The 12,749-nt window shown below is 44.8% G+C and overlaps 1 protein-coding gene across 1 annotated transcript in view; it reads right to left on the bottom strand.

The window, feature by feature from the left end:
* Nucleotides 1–5,772, bottom strand: part of KCNS1 (potassium voltage-gated channel modifier subfamily S member 1) — a 34,150-nt gene extending 28,378 nt beyond the window's left edge. Inside the window, exon 1 of the mRNA XM_029613260.1 lies at nt 5,669–5,772. The gene's annotated coding sequence lies outside the window, so the exon portion shown is untranslated. The remainder of the gene's footprint in view (nt 1–5,668) is intronic.
* Between the last annotated feature and the right edge of the window lie 6,977 nt (nt 5,773–12,749).

Here is a 12,749-nt window from a genome sequence, read left to right on the forward strand (position 1 = left end):
GGGTCGGCGCACGCAAGGGGGTGAACATTTGTGCACCTTGCGCACGCCGAGCCCTGCGCGCACTGCCCGTTCCCTCCGAGGCCGCTCCGAAATCGGAGCGGCCTCGGAGGGAACTTTCCTTCCGCCTCCCCCACCCCTATCTAAACCCCCCCCCTACCTTTGTTATAAAAGTTACGCCTGCCTCAGGCAGGCGTAACTCACACTGGCCAGCTGCCAGCATGCGATTCCCTGGCCCAGGAGCAGTTTCAGAGGACTCGGCCCCGCCCCCGAAATGTCCCCAGGCCGGAACCATGCCCATGGCCCCGCCCCCGGAACGCCCACTGATGACGCACCGCTGCGACACACACCCCAGGAAAGCCCCGGGACTTACGCGCGCCGCTGAACCTATGCAACATAGGCTCGGCGCGCGCAGGGGGTGGAAGGGGCAACTTTTCGGGGATTACGCGCGTATCTTACATGCGTACCCCTTTGAAAATCTGCCCCTATGTGTACTACTTTGCACTTGTCCACATTAAATTGCATCTGCCATTTAGAAGCCCAGGCTTCTAGTCTCTCAAGGTCCTTCTGCAGTTCTTCAGAATCCACTACTGTTTCAAAACAATTTTGTGTCATCTGCAAATTTATGAATATGCTAAATAACACAGGTCCCAATACAGACCCCTGGGACACTCCACTAATGACTTTTCTCCATTCAGAAGACTGACCATTTAATCCCACCATCTGTTTTATATCCAGTTACCAATCCACAAAAGAACACAGCCTCAGATCCCATGACCTCCCAATTTCATGAGCAGTCTCTCATCAGGGACTCTGTCAAATGCCTTCTGAAAATCCAAATATACTACATCTACCAGCTCATTTGTATCCATGTTTGTTTACACCCTCAAAAAAATCTAGTAAATTGGTAATGCAAGACGTCCCTTTGCAAAGTCCATGTCGATTCTCCCCCATTATATCAGGTCTGTGTATGTGGTCACTAATTTTGTTTGTAAAGATAGTTTTGCCAGGCACAGACATCAGGCTCACCAGTCTATAGTTTCCCAGATCACCTTGAAGCCCTTTTAAAAAATTGGTGTCATATTGGCCACCCTCCAGTGGTACCACAGCTGTTTCCAATGATAGATTGCAAATCACCAGAAACAGGTCTGCAATTTCAGTTCTGAGTTCCTTCAGAAGTCTGGGTTATATACCATCCATTCTTTTGTCTGTCAGTCTGAGCTATTACGTCCTCCAGTTTCTCAGTGATTCCATCTAATCACTAACTGCTCTCTCTCCTTTTTATTTTTAAAAGTTAGCACCAGCAGACATTGGCATAGGTTCCCCCTTCCCTAGAATATTTCCCAGTTCCTAACAAACCTAAAACCCACTTACCTGCACCATCAGATTCTGGAGTGTGGCCTGCCTCTGGGGTCCTCCTCATGGAACAGAAAGCATGTCCGAAAATGCAATCCTGGAAGTTCTGGATTTCTATTTCCTACGTAAGAGTCTATATTTAGCTCCGGAACCTCCTTCCTATGTCATTGGTACCCACATGTACCACAACAGCCGGCTCCTCCCCAGCATCCTCTAAAATCTTACCTAGATGGCGGATGAAGTCCTCTACCTTTGCACTAGGCAGGCAAGTCACCAAACGATCCTCATGCCCACCAGTCACCCGGCTAGCTACATTCTTAATGATTGAAACACTCTCTACAATGGTCATCCTAATCCTTCCCTCCTCGACATGGATCCTGGGGAACATAAGAATATGCCATACTGGGTCAGACCAAGGGTCCATCAAGCCCAGCATCCTGTTTCCAACAGTGGCCAATCCGGGCCATAACAACCTTCATGCGAGTGGATAACGCGTCACCTGAGGGCAGGTCTTAGCTACAGGATCACTTCTTGCAATGCCAAGGAGATGGTCTGTCTCCTGCCAGATGACCTTGCATCTCTGAAGCAGCCCAAGATCTAGTAGACTGGAGTTGGGATCACTCTACTGTGTCCCTGAAGGCCTCCTCTGTATACCTCTTTGTTGCGACTCCTCCAGGTCAGCCATTCTGGCCTCCAGAGGTCGGACCTGCTCTCCGAGATCCAGGAGTTCTTTGCACTGGGTGAACACATATAACCGCTCACCAAAAAGGTAGATAATCATACATGTGGCATTCTGTGCAAAAGACTGGAATAGCCCCCCCATCTCCCTGCATCTTAATTTGTTGAATTAATAAAGTCTTAAAGGCTGATTAAGAAGTCGGTATGTCTCAATGTAAGGGTTGCTAAATGTGATTGGGGTTTTTACATTTATTTATTAAGTGTCATTTAAAATCTATGGTTTTTAAATTTGGTAACTGGATGATTAATGTTAGTGAAAGACCAGTAGTAGCACTGACATTAGGCAATCACTACAATCAGAGTTAATGTAATGCTATTTTAAATGACTAATTGACTTATTTTGACAACTTTCCTAATAATGGTATATATATATAAAAAAAAAATAATAAAGAAAGAGATGAGGTGGGTATCAAACTAATTGCCCAGGAACCAGGACTCTCACTTTCTCAAATTAAGTGACTTTTGCAAACTCACAATTCAAATACTGGCAAACAAATACTATCTTTTATTAGCTCAGAAAATCAAAGTCTATTCTCCCACTACACAAACTATTTTAACACTAGCAAACAAATGCTAACCTTAAAACTAGCAAACAATATAAACAGCCAGTATTAGTTTTACTGTCCAAGAATTATTTTGTTTAATTTTGTCTGAAGATTTAAGCACTTCTTTCTAGCAAGTCCAAACTTACCTCCTGTCAGCACTCCCATAATACAAACGAATGAAACAAAATTGTTTTATTGGAGAATTGAGGAATTTATTGATTTTGAAGTACAAGATTTCCCCATTAAATAAATCAATAAATGTACAGCCTGAATTTCCAAGAATATAGCAGTATTTAGGATGTGGGTACTTCCAATCATTGCATCCTACACTAAGGATTACATAGGGTATTAAAAACCACAGAGAGACTGGTGGCGTCTTATAGACGAACAGGTTTAATGAGGTACGAGCTTTTGAAGACCTGCATTCACTTTCTTTTAGAACGTGACCTGCACAGATCCTCATTGGATGCTTATGATTGACTCCACTATATTTTGTTTTGCTATCTACCTTCCACACAAGAAATTCCTGGAGGACAGCACGGTTGTGAATGATGTATTAATTTTTAGAAAAAAAACCAAACAAACAAACATGTACCCAGTTCCAGTAGCTATTTTAGAAAAGCCCTTACCTCTAGAAGGAGTGGCTTAATGGTTAGAGGAATGAGCTCAGAACCAGATAGACATAGCAGGGTTCAAATCCCACTTCACTCCTCCCCCACCCAACGCTGCTGCCATTGCCTCAGCTAATCACTTAAATTGTAAGCTCTTTGGGGAAGGGGCTTATTGTGCCTGAATACTTATCACCAGTGTACAATGCTTAATGTATACCTGTCCTGGAAAATGGATAGGACTTACACTACAGTAACAGGTGCAGCCTAGGTCAGTCTCTGTAACAGGGCAGAGTTTTGTTGATAAATCTGTCATTCACAGTGTTAAGTCAAACAGACAGTGTTTCAGTAATTATCCTCACAAAAGGCAGATTGTGTTATGTGATACTGCCACATTTGTTTCTGTAAAACAAATTTAAATGATTTCTTTTTAACAATCCCACTTGGTTTTCATTATGTAATTAAATCTGGTGAGGTGCAGAACTGTGTGTTGCTAAGTACAGACAGCAAGCGGGCTTGGGATCCAACTCTGACCAATCCCACTGTCCAGGAAGCTACGGAACCTCCTGGAACCCTCAACAAGGAAGGAATAAACGAATCACCATGATAAGACCAGACTGTAGGAAGGCGCACACAAAGGGTTTTCCCTTTGGTTGGAGAAGCCTTTTTCAGCTCGGCCATTCATTGCAGCTGTTTTTGATACTTTTTGGGAGGGGGAGGGGGTTGTTTCAGTAGTTTATGCATGTCTATTCCATTTTGCACACATAAGACTGAATTTTATAGGTGTAAAAAAACAAGCTTTATACACATAAAGCTTGTTTTTTTACAAAACGAATATAAATGAAGGCAGACCCTTACTCGGCTGCACCCCGACGCCAGCAGCTCCTTCCCACCTGAGAGGAAATCCCCTCCCTGGTCGAAGTCAAGCGAATCCATTCTAGCTTTGGTCATGTTCAGCTGCTCAAAGCTGCAGTACCAGGCAGACTGCCCAGAAATATTTCGCACCACTTTTTGTCTCTTCCTGCTGATCTGATTTGCACTCAATTTATCAAGGCCTGCAACAACTCCCACCTTTCCACAAGAGGGGGAATTTTTTTTTTTTTAAGTCAGGCGTACTCTTCATATAGTTCGTTTATTCTGGAGTCCCTCCTCCTTCATCTCGGCATCCATGTCCAGCACCGATCCGGGTTTGCACCGTTCACTATTACCTTTACAAAGTCTCTTGCCCTTTTATAACCATGAGGCCTTTTGTTGCACCGACAATGCTTCCTTCCCCGCCACGCCATCATTTAGAAAAAGTTAGGATTCGTCCTAACGATTTCCGTGCCCTCACGCTTTCTCCGCCCATCCTTTAATCCCAGGCCGGAAGCCCTCTTTAGCTTTCTGTAAGAAAAGCGGGCAGCTCTCTGCTTTACGCCGCTCCTGAGCTGAACAGCGCCCCCCCCCCCCCCCCAAAGGTCAAACACGGGTCGCGGCTCAGCCTCCGCGGAAGAACCGGCTCGCTTATCATTATCTGTAGAAGTTCAACTTATTTCCAGAATCGGAGGACATAGGCCTGGCAAACTGTGAAATAACACCTTGGAAACAATTGAATAAGCAAGTCAGGGGCCTGGGACGCAGACTATTTATCTAGAATTGCTCGACAAAAAAAAAAGGATCCAGGGACAAACCACTTACTCCTCGGGTACATCTCACAGACGGATGTACCTGCATTTGCCCCGTAAGCTACTTATGTCCACAACTTCGTTTTCGAGGACAATTACCACTAGTACCCCCTAAGGCTTCTCTACTGTGAAGCGCACTGGGCGCAGAAAACAGCTTCTTGCACACAATGATCCAGTCTTGCAGAAAAGACTGAAATGAAATGTACCTGTAAAACCTCAGGCCTTAGCCTGATCGTTCACAGGTTTAAGTTATCTGTGCAGCATGCACTGTTCACATTGCATTTTCCTACCGATGCATCTTAGGCACCATTTGCATGCTGCTAGATTACAATAAAATATCCTTAGGGATCAGAACAAGTTGGTTAAACATTTTTAACTGTTTATTCCAAAGCATGCATCCGTCACGACCTACAGATAAATATATGCGCAAGTGCTCATAACATGTGTCCATTCATTTAATTAATAGTAATTAATAGTTGCTATATATGATGAGTTCCAGTATATATAAATACATAGAATACATGATTTACAATTAGGAAAAGTTACTATCCCCATATTTTTTTTAATATACTGAAAGGAAAACAAGTCATTATGTTCGCTGAGGAAGTATTTAAATTGCTTTCATCTATTAAGAAACTCGGACAGGAACAAAAATACATCTTTAAAATTGTTTTGGCTTAATTTGGAGCTGCGGTGTCCAAGCCATGCAAAAAAAAAACCCCAACGACCCGATATTGGACTGTCACCACGATATACTTACGTTTCATTTTGCTGGTAATACATCTAATTTGTCCTTCATTACGTTACACTTTCCTATTAGCAGTAGCTCTCGAGGGCGGGGGGAGCTCAGACTTTCAAATCTCCCAGCTAGATGTCCCTTCGGCTCCCGGCAGCGAGCAGGCTATGGAGCTTGTGAAAGCCAAAGGGCTCATCGGTCCTCATATACGCAAGAAAAGGACGAGCCCCCGCCCCGAGCCCGCCAAGACCCGCAGCAGAGTGCAAGATCGCCAGCCTGGGCGCCCGCACGTGTGGGACCAGGAAGCTGACATCCGGAGAGAGAGAGCGAGCCCAGACGTGAGCTCATCACCTCCTGATGCCTTTCTGACCATTAAAAGCACACAGGGAAAAACAAAAACAAAACCGTAAGAAAGATAAATGTTTGTCATCTAAGGTGCAAAGCCTTCCGCTTACTGCAAAACATTCAAGTCACTGCCTTTTACCGTGATCAATGGGACTCTGGGATGCTTTCCTGGCTTGAGAGCTGCCGGGGCTGCTGTCCCTTTAAATTACAGCGGCGGCTGCGGAAGAGCCGAGAGTGAGCTCCCCCCCCCCCGAGCTCCGGGAGTTCTCCACTAATTTCAGGTCAGCGGGTCCCCCTCTCACGCCCCCCCCCCGGCGCAGCGCGGAGAGCCTCCTCGCGGCTGGAGCTGCGCTTATAGCCAAGCAGCTGCCGATGCAGCGGAAAAAAAAAGGGGGGAACCCCTAGCTCTGGAATGTCACTTCTGGTCTGTGATCGGGATTTAGTGCTACTTCGGGACTCGGGGGAGAGCCCTAGTGCTTCTGAAGAGTGTCGGATAGGTTTGATTGACTAAATCAGCACAGACCAAAAAACGGTTGTAGACAAAAATCCGATTTTTCTTGAATGTGCACTTTTAAACAAGATTAGTGTAAACGTGCCTCTTAAGAGCGTTTAAAACGTTCGCCTACTTTACATTTTTCTAGTAGATTAGATATGGACACAAACGGCAGAGTTTTCCTCTGTGCGTTTTAATTTTTTTTTCTCTCAAAAAAGCATGGACAGATATTGTGTTTAGTCTTCTGCAACTATTTTCAGTGTTTTCCTGACTAATTCCATATCACCCCGAAACATTCCAGTTTTTATTTGTTTGCAGCAGAGCAAAGAGCCGAAAATGATGAAACACAGAATATGAAGTGCATGATGTTTGCCAAGGATTAGCTTCCATTCTGTATCTCTGGTAGGAAAGCTTTGATAAGTGTCAAAACGCTGCTTAACCAGCTAGCAGGTTTACCCCAGATTTATCCGGCTATCTTATTTAGCTGGCTAAGTAGTGCTTTTGGAAACTTATCCGGTTGTCTTCAAAACTGCATTCCCATGTATTTTTCAATAGGTGCAATGTTTTTGTGTACATTTTAAGGCCTTAAGACCAGAGGAGTCTAGATTCCAGTGTCATGGTGCCCTTGAGTTGGAGTGAGAGAGTGATATTGGCTGTAGTCTATCGGGCCAATGCAGAAACCTGGACGTTAAGAAACTGTGTTTTCAGTGCACATTTTTTAAAACCCAGATTAATTATTTTTAAACTCCCGATGCAGTAAGATAATCTTATGCTAATGCATCGGGAGTTTAAAAAAAAAACATGTTCTGTGGTAAAATGTTCCTGTGCTAAATGCATATTTTAACTCATGGAAGGTTGGGGGAGAGAGGATGGGGGCCAACCCTGACAGGCCACCACCACTTACCCGAATAAGTAAACAGTGAGCTGCTGCCAGTACTTATCTGGGTAAGTTTATGCTTCTAGACTTTTTTTTCATGGTTTTCACTGCCCCCCCCCCTGCCCCCACCATTTTTTTTTAGGGGATTTAAGTGCCAGCACATAGGAACATAAGAAATTGCCATGCTGGGTCAGACCAAGGGTCCATCAAGCCCAGCATCCTGTTTCCAACAGAGGCCAAAACCAGGCCACAAGAACCTGGCAATTACCCAAACACCTAGAAGATCCCATGCTACTGATGCAATTAATAGCAGTGGCTATTCCCTAAGTAAACTTGATTAATAGCCATTAATGGACTTCTCCTCCAGGAACTTATCCAAACCTTTTTTGAACCCAGCTACACTAACTGCACTAACCACCTCCTCTGGCAACAAATTCCAGAGCTTTATTGTGTGTTGAGTGAAAAAGAATTTTCTCCGATTAGTCTTAAATGTGCTACTTGCTAACTTCATGGAATGCCCCCTAGTCCTTCTATTATTCGAAAGTGTAAATAACCGAGTCACATCTACTCGTTCAAGACCTCTCATGATCTTAAAGACCTCTATCATATCCCCCCTCAGCCGTCTCCTCTCCAAGCTGAACAGCCCTAACCTCTTCAGCCTTGGTTAGGGCTGTTCAGCCTTTCCTATGAGGCTATGTACACGTCCTGCCCTCCAAGGAACATTCCGCTCCCCCTCTATCAAACCCTACAAGCTAAAATATACAATGAATAGAGCATTCTCCCTCGCTGCCCCCACTCTTTGGAACTCCCTCCCTCCAGATCTCCGCACAGAAACATCCACCCCAAAATTCAAAAAGAAACTAAAAACTTTGCTTTTTCAACAAGCCTACCTTCCCACTACTCCCTCCACTTGATGTATGAAAGCCATTTGTCCATATCACTGTCGTCTCTCTTGTAAATATATTGTACATTATTTCTCAATTATTATTAATTTGATTACTTTATCTGTTGTAATACCTGTTTAATGTTTAATTTTTAGTTTCTGTTCCATTTAAAGGCACCGCCTGTTAGTTCTGAGTTAAATGTACACCGATACGATGTGCAAACGGCTGTCGGTATATAAAAAAATGTTAAATAAATAAATAAATAAAAATAGGGGAGCTGTTCCATCCCCTTTATCATTTTGGTTGCCCTTCTCTGTACCTTCTCCATCGCAACTATATCTTTTTTGAGATGCGGCGGCTAGAATTGTACGCGGTATTCAAGGTGTGGTCTCACCATGGAGCGATACAGAGGCATTATGACATTTTCCGTTCTATTAACCATTCCCTTCCTAATAATTCCTAACATTCTATTTGCTGTTTTGACTGCTGCAGCACACTGAGCTGAAGATTTTAAAGTATTATCCACAATGATGCCCAGATCTTTTTCCTGGGTGGTAGCTCCTAATATGGAACCTAACATCGTGTAACTACAGCAAGGGTTATTTTTCCCTATATGCAACACCTTGCACTTGTCCACATTAAATTTCATCTGCCATTTGGATGCCCAATCTTCCAGTCTTGCAAGGTCCTCCTGTAATGTATCACAGTCTGCTTGTGATTTAACTACTCTGAATAATTTTGTATCATCCGTAAATTTGATAACCTCACTCGTCGTATTCCTTTCCAGATCATCTACCTTATAAATGGCCTGTGACCGACGGCCCGCAAATGCGCAGTAGAGCACAGCTCTACTGCGCATGTGCGGGCAAGGACGTCGGTCAGAAAAAAAAAAATGGCGGTGGGGCCGCAGGAGCGGGAGGAGAAGCAGCGGCGCCGCGCGCGCGCGGTGCCGCTACTTCTCCTCCCCAGATCTGCCGGCAGATCTCGGGGGGGGGTGTCACTCCCGCGCCCCCCCCCCCGAGATCTGCCGGCAGGAGCGGGAGGAGAAGTAGGCGCGGTGCCGCTACTTCTCCTCCCCAGATCTGCCGGCAGATCTCGGGGGGGGTCACTGTCGCGCGCGCGGGAGTGACACCCCCCCCGAGATCTGCCGGCAGGAGCGGGAGGAGTTAATGGAGCCGGGTGAGGGTTGCGGGAAGTCGCGCTTACGGCGCCGGGAGGAAATGGAGGTGGGTGTGGGCTGCGAGGAGTTGCGAGTACGGCGTCGGAAGGAAATGGAGGCGGGTGAAGGGAGGGACTGAGTAGGAGGGAGGGAGGGAGAGGGGGACTGAGTGAGTGGGAGGGAGAGGGGGGACTGAGTGAGTGGGAGGGAGAGAGAGGGGGGACTGAGTGGGAGGGAGTGAGGGAGAGGAGGGAGTGAGGGAGAGGGGGGGAGAGAGGGAGGGAGGGACTGAGTGAGAGGAGAGGGAGGGTGGAGAGGAGTGGGTGGGGGAGGGGGGTGGTGAAGAGTGAGGGGAGAGAGAATGAGGGGGAGGTGAGAGACAGAGGGATGTAGCCCGTTTTAACGGGCTTAACGGCTTGTTTATATATATATTGAAAAGCACCGGTCCAAGTACAGATCCCTGAGGCACTCCACTGTTTACCCTTTTCCACTGAGAAAATTGACCATTTAATCCTACTCTCTGTTTCCTGTCTTTTAACCAGTTTGTAGTCCATGAAAGACATCGCCTCCTATCCCATGACTTTTTAGTTTTTATAGAAGCCTCTCATGAGGGACTTTGTCAAACGCCTTCTGAAAATCCAAATACACTACATCTACCGGTTCACCTTATCCACATGTTTATTAACCCCTTCAAAAAATGAAGCAGATTTGTTAGGCAAGACTTCCCTTGGGTAAATCCATGTTGACTGTGTCCCATTAAATCATGTCTTTCTATATGCTCTACAATTTTGATCTTGAGAATAGTTTCCACTATTTTTCCCGGCACTAAAGTCAGGCTCACTGGTCTATAGTTACCCGGATCGCCCCTGGAGCCTTTTTTAAATATTGGGGTTACACTGGCCACGCTCCAGTCTTCAGGTACAATGGATGATTTTAATGATAGGTTACAAATTTTAACTAATAGATCAGAAATTTCATTTTTGAGTTCCTTCAGAACCCTAGGATGCATACCATCCAGTCCAGGTGATTTGCAACTCTTTAGTTTGTCAATCTGGCCTACTACATCTTCCAGGTTCACAGTGATTTCGTTCAGTTCGTCTGAGTCATCACCCCTGAAAACCATCTCTGGAATTGGTATCTCCCCAACATCCTCATTAGTAAACACGCAGGCAAAGAATTAATTTAGTCTTTCTGCAATGGCCTTATCTTCCCTAAGAGCCCATTTAACCCCTCTGTCATCTAATGGTTCAACCGACTCCCTCACAGGTTTCTTGCTTTGGATATATTTTAAAAAGTTTTTATTATGAGTTTTTGCCTCTATGACCAACTTCATTTCAAATTCTCTCTTCGCCTGTCTTATCAATGTTTTACACTTACCTTGACAATGCTTATGTTTTATCCTATTTTCTTCAGATGGATCCTTCTTCCAATTTTTGAAGGATGTTTTTTTGGCTAAAATAGCCTCTTTCACCTCACCTTTTAAGCATAGCGGTAATCGTTTTGCCTTCCTTCCACCTTTCTTAATGCGCGGAATACATATGGACTGCATTTCTAGGATTGTATTTTTAAACAATGTCCAAGCCTGTTGAACACTTTTAACCTTTGCAGCTGCACCTTTCAGTTTTTTTTCTAACTATTTTCCTCATTTTATCAAAGTTTCCCTTTTTAAAGTTTAGTGTTAGAGCTGCAGATTTACTTATTGTCCCCCTTCCAGTCATTAGTTCAAATTTGATCATGTTATGATCACTGTTGCCAAGTGGCCCCACCACCGTTACTTCTTTCACCAAATCTTGCGTTCCACTAAGAATTAAATCTAAAATAGCTCCCTCTCTTGTAGGTTCCTGAACCAATTGCTCCATGAAGCAGTCATTTATTATATCCAGGAACTTTATGTCTCTAGCAAGTCCTGATGTTACATTTATCCAGTCAATATTGGGGTAATTGAAATCTCCCATTATTATTGCACTGCCAAATTGGTTTGCTTCCCTGATTTCTCTTAGCATTTCATCATCTGTCTGACCATTTTGTCCAGGTGGATGGTAGTATACTCCTATCACTATACTCTTACCCAACACACATGGGATTTCTACCCATATAGATTCCACTGAGCATTTACTCTCTTGTATGATCTTTATCCTGTTGGACTCTATACCCTCCCGGACATAAAGTGCCACACCCCCACCAAGTTGATCCTCCCTATCATTGCGATATAATTTGTACCCTGATATAGCACTGTCCCATTGGTTATCCTCCTTCCACCAAGTCTCTGTGATGCCAATTATGTTAATCTCATCATTTGCTGCTAAACACTCTAACTCTCCCATCTTACTTCTTAGACTTCTGGCATTGGCATACAGACATTTCAAAGTGTGGTTTTTGCTTGTTTTAACAACCTGCTTTTCAGTTGTTTGGGATAATTCGGTAATCATTAGCTTTGGTGATTTTTTACATATAGGCATATGAACTGTGTTTGCTTTTGATGGAACCTCTCTGTTCGGATGCCCTAACTCTCCTGTTTCATTAGTATCCTTCAAGGATACATTTCTCCGAACCATTCACTGCTGAGTGACTGTCGGCTTTCCCCCTTGTTCTAGTTTAAAAGCTGCTCTATCTCCTTTTTGAAAGTTAGTGCCAGCAGCTTGGTTCCACTCTGGTTAAGGTGGAGCCCGTCCTTTCGGAAAAGGACTAACACTTGTTAGTTTTAATTATTGAATGTGATGTATCTGCTGTCTGGACCCAGAGTTAGGTCTCCAGTGCTAAGAAAGGCGTGCTGGCCAGATGCAGTCTCTTTCCATCAGTGAGTTCTGCTTAATGCCCTCATTTGCTTGAGGTTTCTATGCGAGGGTGCTGGGCAGTACTCCCGTTTAGGGGCACACATTTTCTGCGCACAAAACTCCTCGCTGCACCTGCAGTAAATTTTGTGCACAGAAAAAACGCGTTCCAGTGCAGGCAGAAAGGAGCGTTCGGCTACCCTCACCTTTCTGCATTGGCCTGTGCATGTAATGTGTACAAGGCTGAGGGAAGATGAGGCTGTGCTGTGTTTGTGTTGCACAAAGCAGGTCCTGTCTATCCGTGTCCTACATGTTGTTATGGTTATGAGGTGTTGGAGTGGATTCTTGGGTACTGCAGTGATGGCCACTCCCACAGGGAGGAGCCCCGTGAGGAACCGCAGTACTAGGCTAGACTCTATACATGCAGACACAGAGAAGTTGTATTTATTATACAGCTCGATGGTACTGCCTGGGGAGTGGGCAGCAGTGGAGATAACCCAGTGAAGTAGTCCAGGGGTCCTCAGCAGAGGAGACCAGTCTCACACTCGAGTAGGTGATGGCAGCGCGGCGTAGCAG

The sequence above is a fragment of the Rhinatrema bivittatum genome, chromosome 8 (assembly GCF_901001135.1).
Source record: "Rhinatrema bivittatum chromosome 8, aRhiBiv1.1, whole genome shotgun sequence".
In the NCBI taxonomy this organism is placed as follows: Eukaryota; Metazoa; Chordata; class Amphibia; order Gymnophiona; family Rhinatrematidae; genus Rhinatrema; species Rhinatrema bivittatum.